Source organism: Argiope bruennichi, chromosome 1 (genome assembly GCF_947563725.1).
Source record: "Argiope bruennichi chromosome 1, qqArgBrue1.1, whole genome shotgun sequence".
Lineage (NCBI taxonomy): Eukaryota > Metazoa > Arthropoda > Arachnida > Araneae > Araneidae > Argiope > Argiope bruennichi.
In genome coordinates, this window is record NC_079151.1 from 103,987,434 (window position 1) to 104,000,192 (window position 12,759).

The following is a 12,759-nucleotide window of genomic DNA, read 5'->3' on the forward strand; positions in this document are numbered from 1 at the left end:
TACTTAAATTTTCTTAATATCCATTTAACGGGAGAATATAGGCAGATTCTTTCATTTCTTACCAAAATATCTAATCACTCTCCAAAAAAAGACCTTCTTTAATCATTTAACATGATAATCAATTTGTAATTATATTTTCATATTAATAACTGTAATTATATTTAAATATTAAAATGGTTTCGTAGATACCCTAATTACATTTTTCTCTATGCTGTCTTTAATTCTATCAATACTGAAGATTCCAAATGGCGATTCAATGAAACCATGGCTGATGCCCAATATATCTTGACATCACTGCGCCATTTCCTCTCCCTTTCATTAAATTTAATTTATTGAATATTCGTTGCGCATGCTTTGTTTGTTAGAGACGCTCGTTATCTTAAGCAAAGAGAGTTTTTCTATAAATTTTCAAAGCATATGTTTGCTTATATTGCTTTTTCAGCCGGCGTCCTGGCATAGGGGTAGAGCGTCTTCCCCGTGATCCGGGCGTCCCGGGTTCGAGTCCCGGTTTGGGCATGGTTGTTCTTCTGTTGTTCTATCTGTGAGATGTGTGAATGTGCCCTCCTGTAAAAAGGGGTTGTGCAAGCGAATGAATGATGCGTGAGTGGCAAAATCGTACTCTTGGCCCTAGTTGGCGCTGCTATAAAAAAATAAGGGACTTTCCCCTCAGGCTTAAATCGCTGTCTTCGTAACAGCGGGCTTGTCAGTGGCAAGTGCCATAAGAAACAAACAAACAGCTTTTTCATGTCATTTAATTGACTATAGCGCATACATCTTTTTTCTGATTCTTCTGTTTTCCCCTATTTCTAGTATAAACTATCTGAATCTAAGCTTTCTTGCCATTAGTTTGACTAATTACATACACTCATTTAAAATTAGTAAATTAGAAGTTCCCTAAATTTGTAAAATTAGCAGTGCATACATACCAAATATCGCATAGAAAGAATATTAAACATTCACCATTATAGTATATGATAATCGATTTGATATAAAAAAAAGAAACTTTTAACTCTTTAAAGAGGACATTTAAATGATTTTTATATCTTACCCATTGACAAATTGAGAAAAATTTTAAAGTTTGACTTCATTTTTGTTGTTTAATTAAATATCATAAAAACTATTTGATTTTTAAATATTAAAATTGACCAGAAAAGAATTTTAGATTGCCTTGTCCAAATTTCATGTCGCTTTGTTTATAATTTAGAGGGATTTTTTTTTGAGATTTATATACAGAAAAACAGATTTTTTTTTTTGTTTTTTTTTTATAGATTTATCTTAACGCGCATGTATTGTTTTTAAATGTACTACTGTTTTCACTATCTCATTGATTCGCGTTGGTTAAAATAGGGATTTCAACAAGAGCACAATATTTGAATGCCCCTAAGAAACAACAAATGCTTGATCATGAATATTTTTTCTCGCCTCTCATTCAGAGAGAAAAGTATAAAATATCTGTCTTTAAATCAGTGAGTTCAGAGCAAATTCAAAAGTTAAAACAAGTATAAACGAAAATTCGAAATATATATATAAAAAAATGAAATGCATAAGTGTGTAAGCAGGCAGAAATGCTTTCCTTTGCTTTTGCGATGGAAATGTAAATTTTCCGATCACACACAAAACAAAAAAAGGAAAGACTGAAAGAAATGGCCCGTCTCTATTTTTCTAGCAAAGGAACAGTTTTTCCATGTCTCGTTATAGAAAATTCCCGTTTCCCTTCTGTATAAAGGAACAAACGTGACTTTGTGTGTGTTATTGGCCGACAAAAGGCAAGTAAAAGAAAATTTTCCTTTTCTTCATGTACATACTTCTTTTGGAGTTCATTCGAATGTATACTTACACTTAGTTTTTGCATTATATCGACTGAATTTCGTAATACGTGACTTTAGTAAGGTAACATATAAACTCCTTTTCTTAATACCATTTCTGATTGACGAACGCTTTTCCTAAGGCGGTAATGTTGAACAATGCAAGTTCTAATTATTAAAAATACACATATTGTAAATTTTGCTGGCCGTTAAAAACACAACTAGAAATTAAACATTATTTTTTATTGTTAATTGAGGTACATCCATTAGATGATATTTAACACAATAGCCATTTGTAATGAGACATTTATCATAATGAGGCACAGAATTTTGTGACTCCATAATATGGCCATGACGATCAAATGGCATCAGCTTGTTTTGCAGCATCATTATCCAAGAATATCTTTAAAAACAGAAATGCCTTAATACTTCTAATACTTACAAAGTTAAAAGATTAGTCGAAGGGTGATATTTCTCATAACGAAGAATTAGAATTTACATAGCCTTATTGAACAGTATATACCACTTGTGATGTCAACCAGATGGTATCAACTTGTTTCTGAGCATCATCAGCCACTTTCAGAACGGAAGGCCTTAAAGATTTAAAAATATATATATATATGAATTTTAAAGGGGTCGAAATCTTGGCTGCAGAAATATTTGTCGGTTTGCTTCTTTGATGATTCATGATGTTGTAACTACTGTATGTTTTCTTTTATAAATCCTGTTCTAACTAAGATATTAATTTTCTTATTGTAGTTTAAAACTAAATATTTGCATTTCTGATTTTCTAATACTAATACTTGTCTTGTAGATATCTTAAATAGGCACACACCCATTCTTCTGATCGCAGCGTAAATAACTAATGAAGTTTTTTTTGGATAATCCATGTGTGCATCTACGTTATGATAAACCTCTTAAATCAGTTATAATGCAAAATTATAACTGATTTTGATTTTGGTAAATGAAAGAACATTTTTCATTTTTGGAAATTATTCGATTAAATCGCTGACAATGCATGCTTGATGCTACACACTATCAAATCTATACCTAATTTAAAAATAAGACCATCATTCTTACGATTAAAGTTAGTTCTCTGAATTTTCTATATTTTATTACTTAAAGCGAGAATTCTGCCGTTATGATATGGATGAATGGGCCTAATTTGACGAATTATAAAGAACACATCTAAATAGTTCATGATTTTGATAGAAAGAATATAATATATCAAATAGCCCATCGTTTTGAGATAGATTGGATTTTATTTTTCAGTCCTATAATAGAATCTTATGTGTTACAAATAATTGTCTCTATATTATTACTTTGGATTTATATTTGTAATCCATTTCGTACTTGGAAAATTGATAATAGTGCAAATTCAGCATATAAAATATATAGAGATATAGAACTCCCTTCAAGCCAGAAATACATAGTAATATATGTCCTGAAACACACATTGCATTAGAGAATGCAAAGTGAGAATCTAATTAGGGGTTAAAATTCATTATTGGATATAGCGGTACCTTATATTTAGAAATATGTATTCATATCCAGTTCCACAATAGCTGCTCGAAATTCGTGCTATTTTATAGCTATATATGAAGCATGAAGTTATTATGAATAGTTATAACTTCATGCTTATAGTTATTATGAATAGTTATAACTTCATGCTTATAGTTATTATGAAGCATGTATAACTGTATAACTAATTTAGGCATGATTTTTACCAAGCATGTATAAATTGGTCATTTTTTTTTAAAAAATCAGGCATTTTACGTACTTTTGCATTACAGTTGTGCTTGCCATTGTTCAGTAGGTACAACTCGAAATTTTAAAAAGCTATCTCTCTGAATTCCAATGACTGCACTGTGAAGAACACCATCTAGTTAATTTATTTGGCATTTTTAGCACGATTTTATTATTATTTATTTATTTTTTTGTCCTACATCGCCAACTAGTTTGTATTTAGTTTATAAATCTCTCTGTAGGATTTTTTTTTGAAAATGCTGCATACAGGAACTAGATTAAAATGTTAGATAAAGTCTTTATTAATATATATACATTGATTTAACTCATAACATAATTCAGTTGTTTTGAACAACCACTTTTATTATTCCTTCGCAATCTTAGCGCACGTTGATTTATACTAAATATATTTTACGAATTCCTATTGAATATTTAATCGAAGAAAGTGGGGAAAATGTAAGCTCTTTATCCATTATTGAAATAAAGCTTATAACCATTTTCAGAACATTAACAGAAATCAGTTTTTATCGTTTTAAATACACAAGCAAATCCATTACTAATTCCTTCTCCGCAATTGCCCAAGTTATTCGTAAATTAGCGTGAAGCAATAATATTTTCCTTTTCGGAGTAATCCTCATTTTTCACGATTAATAACAATACCTCAAGAGTGAAAGATGCTATAATCTGATTCCGTTGCACGATACTCCAACAAGATCTTTAGAATTGTGTCATCACCCCCTTCTATTCAATCATTTAGATTAAGAAACATAATTCCTACTTTTGTCAAGTGTTTCTCAAATCGTAAATGGTAGAATGATCCGTGTAATTTATGGGGGGGGGGGTAAAGATGAAGGGGTAATCATTGTAGCTGAAAGTATTTCGTTTTAGGATATATAAAGCTTAATATTATATTCTTTGATGCATGTGACAGTAATCTTAATTTTAGGAAAATTCCGGAATGTTACAAAAATGTGTAACAAACAAGAAACGAGCATAACATATTTTACTGCAATAGGCATTAAATCCTTTCAGCAGCTGTATATTCTTTTTAGTGTCTATGAATGATAAAATTCAAGGACAAAGTTAATCTTTTATTTTTAAATTTTCATTGTTATTTTCGAAATATTTGCATAACATTTGATAATTTTTAGATAATTAAAAACTTATCACTGCAATATTTAATTATAAAACACTAAGTAGCTTTTATAAAGAATCTCTTCAGAGTATTCTCTGTAAAATACCACAATGAGAAAAAAAGCATATAATTAAAATTGATTTCTGCACATTAAAAATTCAATAATTATGTTTATTGGTATTAAAACAGAATGTGACTAGTTTTTTTCGGTGATTGATATTATTTCATACTCGCTTACAAATCAGTGTTTTTGTTTTTTATTTTTCCTTATTCCTAGCATTAAAATAAATAGATGATAATTGAAAAATATTGATATTATATGTATAACATTCTTTGTGAATGTCTTAATTATCATTTCGTTATCTCCTAAATGACGGCATTTACTTTTCTAAAATAGACAATTTTTAAAAAACTAAAATCTTGTAAAGCTTATATCCTTAAAAAGTTATTAGAACTATACTAAATTTAAATTTTGTATCTATAGGTTGTTTAAAAATTAAATTATGTAATCTGTTTTGATAATAAATATATCGAAGAAATGGATTTTTTTGGAAGTTCGTATGAAAGGATTAAATTGAATGAAGGAAAATAGAAAAAATAAAATCGGAATTATTGATAAAGTTATTTGTAAACTTGCTATTAAACTGAACAATTGTTCCAACTGAACTTTAGTTAGGTATTCTGTTTGAGATTTAATATGATCAGAGTTTTATTTTCAATGTTCTTTTCTTTATTGATGTTTTATATAATACTTTTTTCCCCCGGGGGGCACCTCGAAATGAGAATGAGATGATGTTTGGATCTCGCCACCCTGAAGGGTACACGAAAAGGTGGGGACTCTGGATCCTCCCACCGATGATGGGACGTACTTCCTTAGGGAAGCATTGTATCGTGGTCGGTGATGGCCCTTAGAACTCAACCACAGTTCCCGTCAGTGTTGCTGTTGCGGTGGTCCGGTCATTCAGTATTTATTATTCATTTGCCTTCGGGCGGGTCGGCGAGTCAGTGATATATATATAATACTTTATTTTTAAATTATAATTTAGTTGCAAAATTAAATAAAATGTAGTTTCTTTTTAATCTTACATAACAACTAATTAATCATTTCTTCTGACAAACAAGATAAAAATTATTGTCCATCCTGTGCATTCAAAAATATAGTTTAGTATACTTTTAGCACAGTTGAGGCAAAATTAAAATAAATAAACATATTTTTTTTAAAAGCTTATTTTGGTATACTTAATTTTGAAATGGCCCTGTATGAAGGAAGACATTCTAAATTAAAGCATTTAGCATTTAAAATACAGAGAATCCAATGAGAGTGGTGTCTCCGAAACTTTCACGCATATTCTCCAATAGAGGTCTTCTCCATCTCCTATTCGCATATAATTGTGGATGTTGGGTAAGGTCGCAAATGCCTTACACTGGCAAACAAAAGACATGAAATATATTTTGGAATGAAATCAGAACTTTTACTGAAACCATAATCCCCGTGGAGGGCATCTCGAAATAAGGATGAGATGCTTCCGGCATGGTGGTTGGATCTCACCACCCTGGAGGGTACGTACACAAATAGGTGGGGGTTTGGCTCCTCCCATCGATGATGAAACGTACTTCCTACGGGAAGAGTTGTACCGTGGTCGGTGATTCCCCTTAGGACTCAACCAGAGTTCCCGTCAATGTTACTGTTGTGGAGGTTCGGTCATTTAGTATTTTTATCCGTATGTCTTCGGGCGGGTCAGAGAGTCAGTAATATGACTTACTGAAATCATTGTGCAAAAATATTTTTGGGCACCATTTTCCAGTCAATTTAACGAAAATTGGACACGGAATTGCAGTTGTAGTCATATGATTGCATATCGAATTACATTAATTTAAAACAATATATTTATGAGTAGTTGCATCTCATAAATATATGCGAAAGCACAAACCGACAGACGGTCAACCTTTGGACGTATTTAATTAATGATTTAATAAGAATCTATATTTCAGACGATAAAACTATGTACCAAATTTTATCTAGTTTTATTTTTCTTAGCTATCGAGTTCATTTGTTTTCAACATAGTGCATATAAACAGCTAAAAACTTTGAATGCATTTTCTTCAAAATGTAAGATAAGTTTGAAAGTTTTGTCTGAAGTCCATAAACCAAATTTTATCCAATTAGCTGAAAGCCTTTTTGATTCATCCTGTTCGCATTTGACAGAGAGTCATGGCGCCAGAAATGTGTTTTTCAAACTATGGGCGGTGGGTCTGAAAATAGAGATTCGTCAAAATCTGGACGAATTTCGAAATTTTTTGACGATAATAATATGTTTACCGTATTTCGCATGCGAGAAATTAAAAAGATTAAATGCTACAATAGCAGTTATGTCAAGATTTTTATTTCCCGCATAACCCACTTCATTCGCGTGATTTGATAAATAAAAAATTCCACAAGAAGTTACAAAATATCCATATATTTCATGCATTTTTTTCTATTCGAATTTTTTCGGAAAGATGCAGCTATTAAAAAGTTAGTATAATAAAATTTGAATATGTCAATTCATATATCAAGTCATTGATAAGGATTCTAGCTTATAGATAGAGCTTACTTCACTAAACTTGAGTGAAATTTACCTTTAAAATTTACCTTTTTAATCTAACATCCAAATTCCTTAAAGCACAACATAATAAGTTTGAGGATTACAAGAAAAAATTATTTTAAATTGAATGATACCATCATGCCATTTTCATCACTGTACAACAGTTAATGATAGCGTACCAACTGCACTTTAATGAATCGGACATTATAAATTTAAATTGGACTAATGATACTGCTGAACAGAAGGGAATCAGGACTATTGTACAGTGATGCGTGGAATGAGGACTATAGTACAGCGCCAATCTCTGATTTAAAATATGACAAAATGTAAGATCATGCATTTTAATTGAATACAAGTGTATTTCATGATATTATATTGCATTATTCATCTAATTCAGAAAAATATGCGTTATTCATGAATAATTAGGAAACTCTTTAGCTTTAAAGTGTTTTTGAATGGAGGAAAAGATCTTTTACAGCTTGACATTCTACTTGATTTCACTCAAACATTAATTGAGTGTATAACGAGCCACGGGTAGCTCTGACCTGGTGATGCCCTGCTCCTCCCCCCCCCCGCCAAATGAAAATTATTAAACCAATTTGATGAAATTTACACTTGGATTACGATTGTATAATCTGTTTTATAACAGATTTATTGAAAGCGAAAACGAAGATTTATGTTTAGAGCGGATAATGAAAGGCAAAAGAATAAACAAGATTTCGATTTACAGTTAGGGTATTCTAAATAAAACTGTTGCAAACATTTCATAAAGAAACGCCTATAGAGGACTTTGCAAGAGTGTTTAGTATATAATGAAGTCTCTTTTGATGAGCATAATTCTTTCAGAATCCAACTTTTAATGTAAAACACTCGTTAACTAATTTTTTTTCCATTATAATCCATGTAAAATATGGAAATCCATTTCGAGAAAAAAGTATATACTCGAACCCATTTTTAATTACCAATTCATTATTTATAATAAATGCTTTACTTTGCAAGATAATTGTCTGAAAGCATTTGTTTTTTGGCTGCTCTTCTACATTGGTGAAAATGAGACAGATCGTTATCGTTAAAGGATCTTGTAACACGCATGGCGACTGTCTTATAAAAGTGATGCTTTTCAACATACGATGTAATATTTTACCATGCTTTCAATATCTCTTTCATTTCAGTGGAAGGTTGTTAATATGTTACATTTTTTATTCCTTCCTCTCTGGACCAAATATCCTCCGCGGCGTTTTGCTATGACACAGAATGCAGCCCCATAAATTATTGTGATTGTTGCTATGTCCTTCCACCGGTTCCTCGCTGTCATGGCTATTTAGCTCTAGTCCAAACTATTGCCAAGAGACAAAATCTGTTCGATTAATGATCTTTATGTGCTTGCTCAAACTTCTTGCAGTTGCATTCGACCAAGTTACTAGGCTAAAAAGTTTTCCATATAGATATAAGGTTTTTCGTCAAATAATCACTCAACACAAATCTCAAGCAAGCTAATCTAAAATGTGACATTATGGCGATCAATCGCCACTCGTTCTGTGAGCCAGTACTAATTAATCATGTCACTTTTTTTACATTTTATTTTGTTCGCTATGCGAGATGCCCGGTAAGAAAAGTTTGATTATACATCGATAATTATAAAAAACGTAACTAATAATAATACTAAAGAGTTTCTTCGCTCAGTTAGAAGCCAAATTAAGGAGAGAGAAATTGTAGAAGCAAACAAGGAAATTCTCAATGATGATATTATTTAGTCGCGATATCATGGATAATTTTTAGGGCAAAGCACTACAATGCTGTTTTAATGAAAAAAAATGTTTCATAACGATGTTTCCCTTAATTATAAAATATCCAATTACATTATTTTTAATTTTAGAAATTTATACTTCATTTTTTTGTACTAATTCTCACAATACCCTTCTATTCAAAGTGAATTGCCATGTCACATAAGGATGAATTTCGTTTTTAGCAGCTCATTAAAGGAGGTTTAATGAGTCTCGAGAAATTCTCAAGTTTCCAAAAATGAAAGAAAACTTTTCGATTAGTATATTTTAATATTCTATGCAGTTGTGTAATATCTACGTATTTTAATGTTCAATATAACTTCAAGAAATGTTTAGTATTAACATGATTATTATTCCTTAGTTTTTTTTTAATCATGTGTGATTTAATAAATAAGATTTATTACTCGATATAAATGAGTGTTATTGCAATATTATAATTACCTACAAATAACTAGTTTGAAGAAATTTTATTTATTTATTATTTTCTCTTAACTTTTGTATGATATATATGGTTCTATTTATGAATACAATTTATTACTCAATGCATGATATATGATTCTATTTACGAACTAATAATATTGAAGTATTCTAATTACGGATTTCAATTATAAATTTGAAGTATTTACTTTGTTATTAATATTTTTAAATTTTAATGCAGCCTGATTTCTTTTCTAGGTGAAGAAAAGTAAAAATTTGATGCTGGAACTCTGTTTCTAAGCAATATTTTATGACACTTTGAAATTCGGACATTTTTAATCCATATTATTAATTTTGAAGCAAAGGTAAGTTCCTTTTGCATTCTGTTTGTTTTTACGGCATATTTCAAACATCCATCCTAAGCTGAAAACAAATAAATACAACTTAGGTATTAGAATTACATAATTATCAGAAATTCTATGAAAATTGGCTAGTGACTTTTCTTAAATCTCGTTACTCTTTTCTTAATACCAACTAGTACTAGTAAATGCGGACATACTACTGTAATTTAATTTGATTTTTATTATTATTTACCTTAATTTACAAATTATAATTTCTGTAAGAGAATTTGAAATTCTGCATTTTATTTGATAATTAAAACCTAATAATAATTATGACCTTCGCATCTTAATGCTGTAAAGTTCTTAATGGAATCTTATTTATTATTTGGTTTTTGATAGGATTGTTTAAAATGATATAGATATTAATAAAAACCGTGATTTTTGACCAAATGTTTTCTTTTTCTCAACTATTGCAATTATGGTTACATCAATTAATTATAAGGATTCAAGATAGCCTCGATTTCGGAAGTATATCAATAGATTTTTAAATAAGAGAAAGGTATAAAAAAGAAATATTATTATCAAGAGGCAACATTTCCCTACACACATCTATTACATATTTCCTCCAAACTCCTTTCGTAATTTCGTTAGCAGCCAGTAAAAAGAGAAGTAAAAGCCTTTGCCTTCTGAACGAGAAATTTCATTAATTCTAATGATTGCCAGATTATCTGACTCGTCCCTCCATTTTTTTCATTTCATTTTTTCCCCTCTTTTCTTGATTATTCATTTAGTTCCCTTCTGGTTCTCGTCTTAAAGAAAATGAAAACACCTCCGCCGAACAAAAATTTAATGACTTAATGAAAATTCATAAGTTTCACTCTTAAAACCACTGAAGCGTTTGAGTAAACACTGTGCATGCCCGTGGTTGTTTTAAAATGTTCTGAACGTTAAATGCATAAATCCAGCTGTTTGTTATTTACAGTGACTATGTTATTTTTAAATGAAAGTAGCTGGACAGCTGTAAAATATTTTTAATGAATAAGTATGTGTTATGGTATCTGCCATATGGCGCTCTTCTTTATTTTGTTGCAAGTTTCACCATTTAGAGAAAAATAATTAAAGAACATTTTAACTTTCGACTGCGGGCTTGTCTATGACAAATGCCATAAGTAACAACAATTTTCTAACTACTCGATAGAATAATAATATGAAATAAATTAAGAATTTTTACCATTAATAAAAACTTCATTAACAAATAAAACTAAATAATGGAAGTTAAATATTTTATCGAAACCTGATAAAAAACATATAATTTTATAAAGACATGCACCAAAGAAACAACAAGGAAATAAAAAAATGGGCAAAAAATATTCTAGAAAATTCAAATAATCAAAAAATATTTTATCGTACAAGAAGGGAAAAAATCATGCTGGATTTTATCAAATTTCGTTTATTTTTAAAGCTGGATTAGTTTTTTCGTTTTCAATTGTTTTTTAAGTTATCTTTTGAAGTTGATGACATTATCGACGATATATGAAGCCATAAAATATTCAATCATAGACATTTCTCAGTATAGTAATTGTTGTGCGATTAATGCATTACAGGTTCGAGATCGAATATTTTCTCTATATAACGTGCTGCTTCAAGTTAAATTGATATTCGTTCGACAAGGGCTTCTTAACTAAAAATTACTAAATATGCTTCAAAATATTTTCTGTGCAGCTTTAAAATTCGACATATAATCAGAAATTAGATTTGAATGGCCAATGGGGAAAAGCGCGCAGTCACAGAACACAGTCACTTTTTTAAAGTAGAATAAATACATAATTGAGTTGATTTGACTTATGGCATTGTATAAAAACAAATATGTTTTTTCCTGACAGTTTGATTCTAATTTTTCAGTTGTTTTTATTTTTTGAGAAGATGTCTAAGAACTTAACACGAACTCTAATAAAGAAACGAAATGGCGAGCATGGTCTGTGCTGCAACGTCTACTCCGCAAATTCATCCACATTTATGAGGACGGAACGAATGAAAAAAAAAGATGCTTATTATAGGAAATATATCAGAAAAGAGTGTAAGGGGTCGGGAATTTCTTTGTCATATTCTATAACGCTAAACGCATTTCCCACAAAATAAGCATCACCTCTCCGCTCCATCCTTAGATCCTTTTAGGACTAAGATTCGCGCGATAAAATATTCAGTCCGTTTTCCTTCAAAGTATTCTTGGATTGTTTTCATTACGTTGTGAAAAGTGTTAGAATTTTTTTTCGACTTTTATTTTCGCTTCATAGTGTAAAATTTATCTCTGCGTAGAAGACTAACATGTAGTGAGTGATGAATAGTATTGCTAAATTTTTGTCAGTGTGTAATTAAAGATTACGTCACTAAGAAGGGATATGAATTGCATTCGGAAGATACTTTAATAAGAAGATACTTTTTCAAATTTCTTTTTGAAGATATTAAATCCTGTATTATATAATTGAAACAACAACAGAAATTTTGAAATGCGGTTAAAATCAAGAAAAAAATATGAAGGAACAAAAGAATTCATTTACAATTAATAAAAGCGTTTGCGAAATAGAATGCATTTAATTTTTCTTATCTAAAATGATAATAGATACATTTTAGCAACTTTATTTTTGAATTATGAAGATGGTTGAATTAGATATCTTCAAAAACTTTGAAGAAATATATTTATTATTCCAGGTAATTTTATACAAAACGTATTATCAATTGCTTGCATGTGAATTTTTATATTTCATTGAAGTGAAATTTATTATGATTTTAAACTACATTGTATTGAAAATTTTGTGTCAATTAGCCAGAAATAAATCAGATGTTTTTAATTCTGCACTTATCACTTTTTTATTTTTATTTTTAACTTTTAAGGATAAAAACAGATGAAAATAATTAATAGAAATCAGAAATATGTTATTTCTAAAA

The 12,759-nt window shown here is 29.9% G+C and overlaps 1 protein-coding gene across 6 annotated transcripts in view; it reads left to right on the plus strand.

The window, feature by feature from the left end:
* The window catches only part of LOC129965626 (class A basic helix-loop-helix protein 15-like), a 528,564-nt gene that overhangs the window by 342,560 nt on the left and 173,245 nt on the right, over positions 1 to 12,759 (plus strand). For all 6 annotated transcript variants that reach the window (XR_008784227.1, XM_056079688.1, XM_056079693.1 and 3 more), the window contains one exon: positions 9,731 to 9,837. The gene's annotated coding sequence lies outside the window, so the exon portion shown is untranslated. The remainder of the gene's footprint in view (positions 1 to 9,730; positions 9,838 to 12,759) is intronic.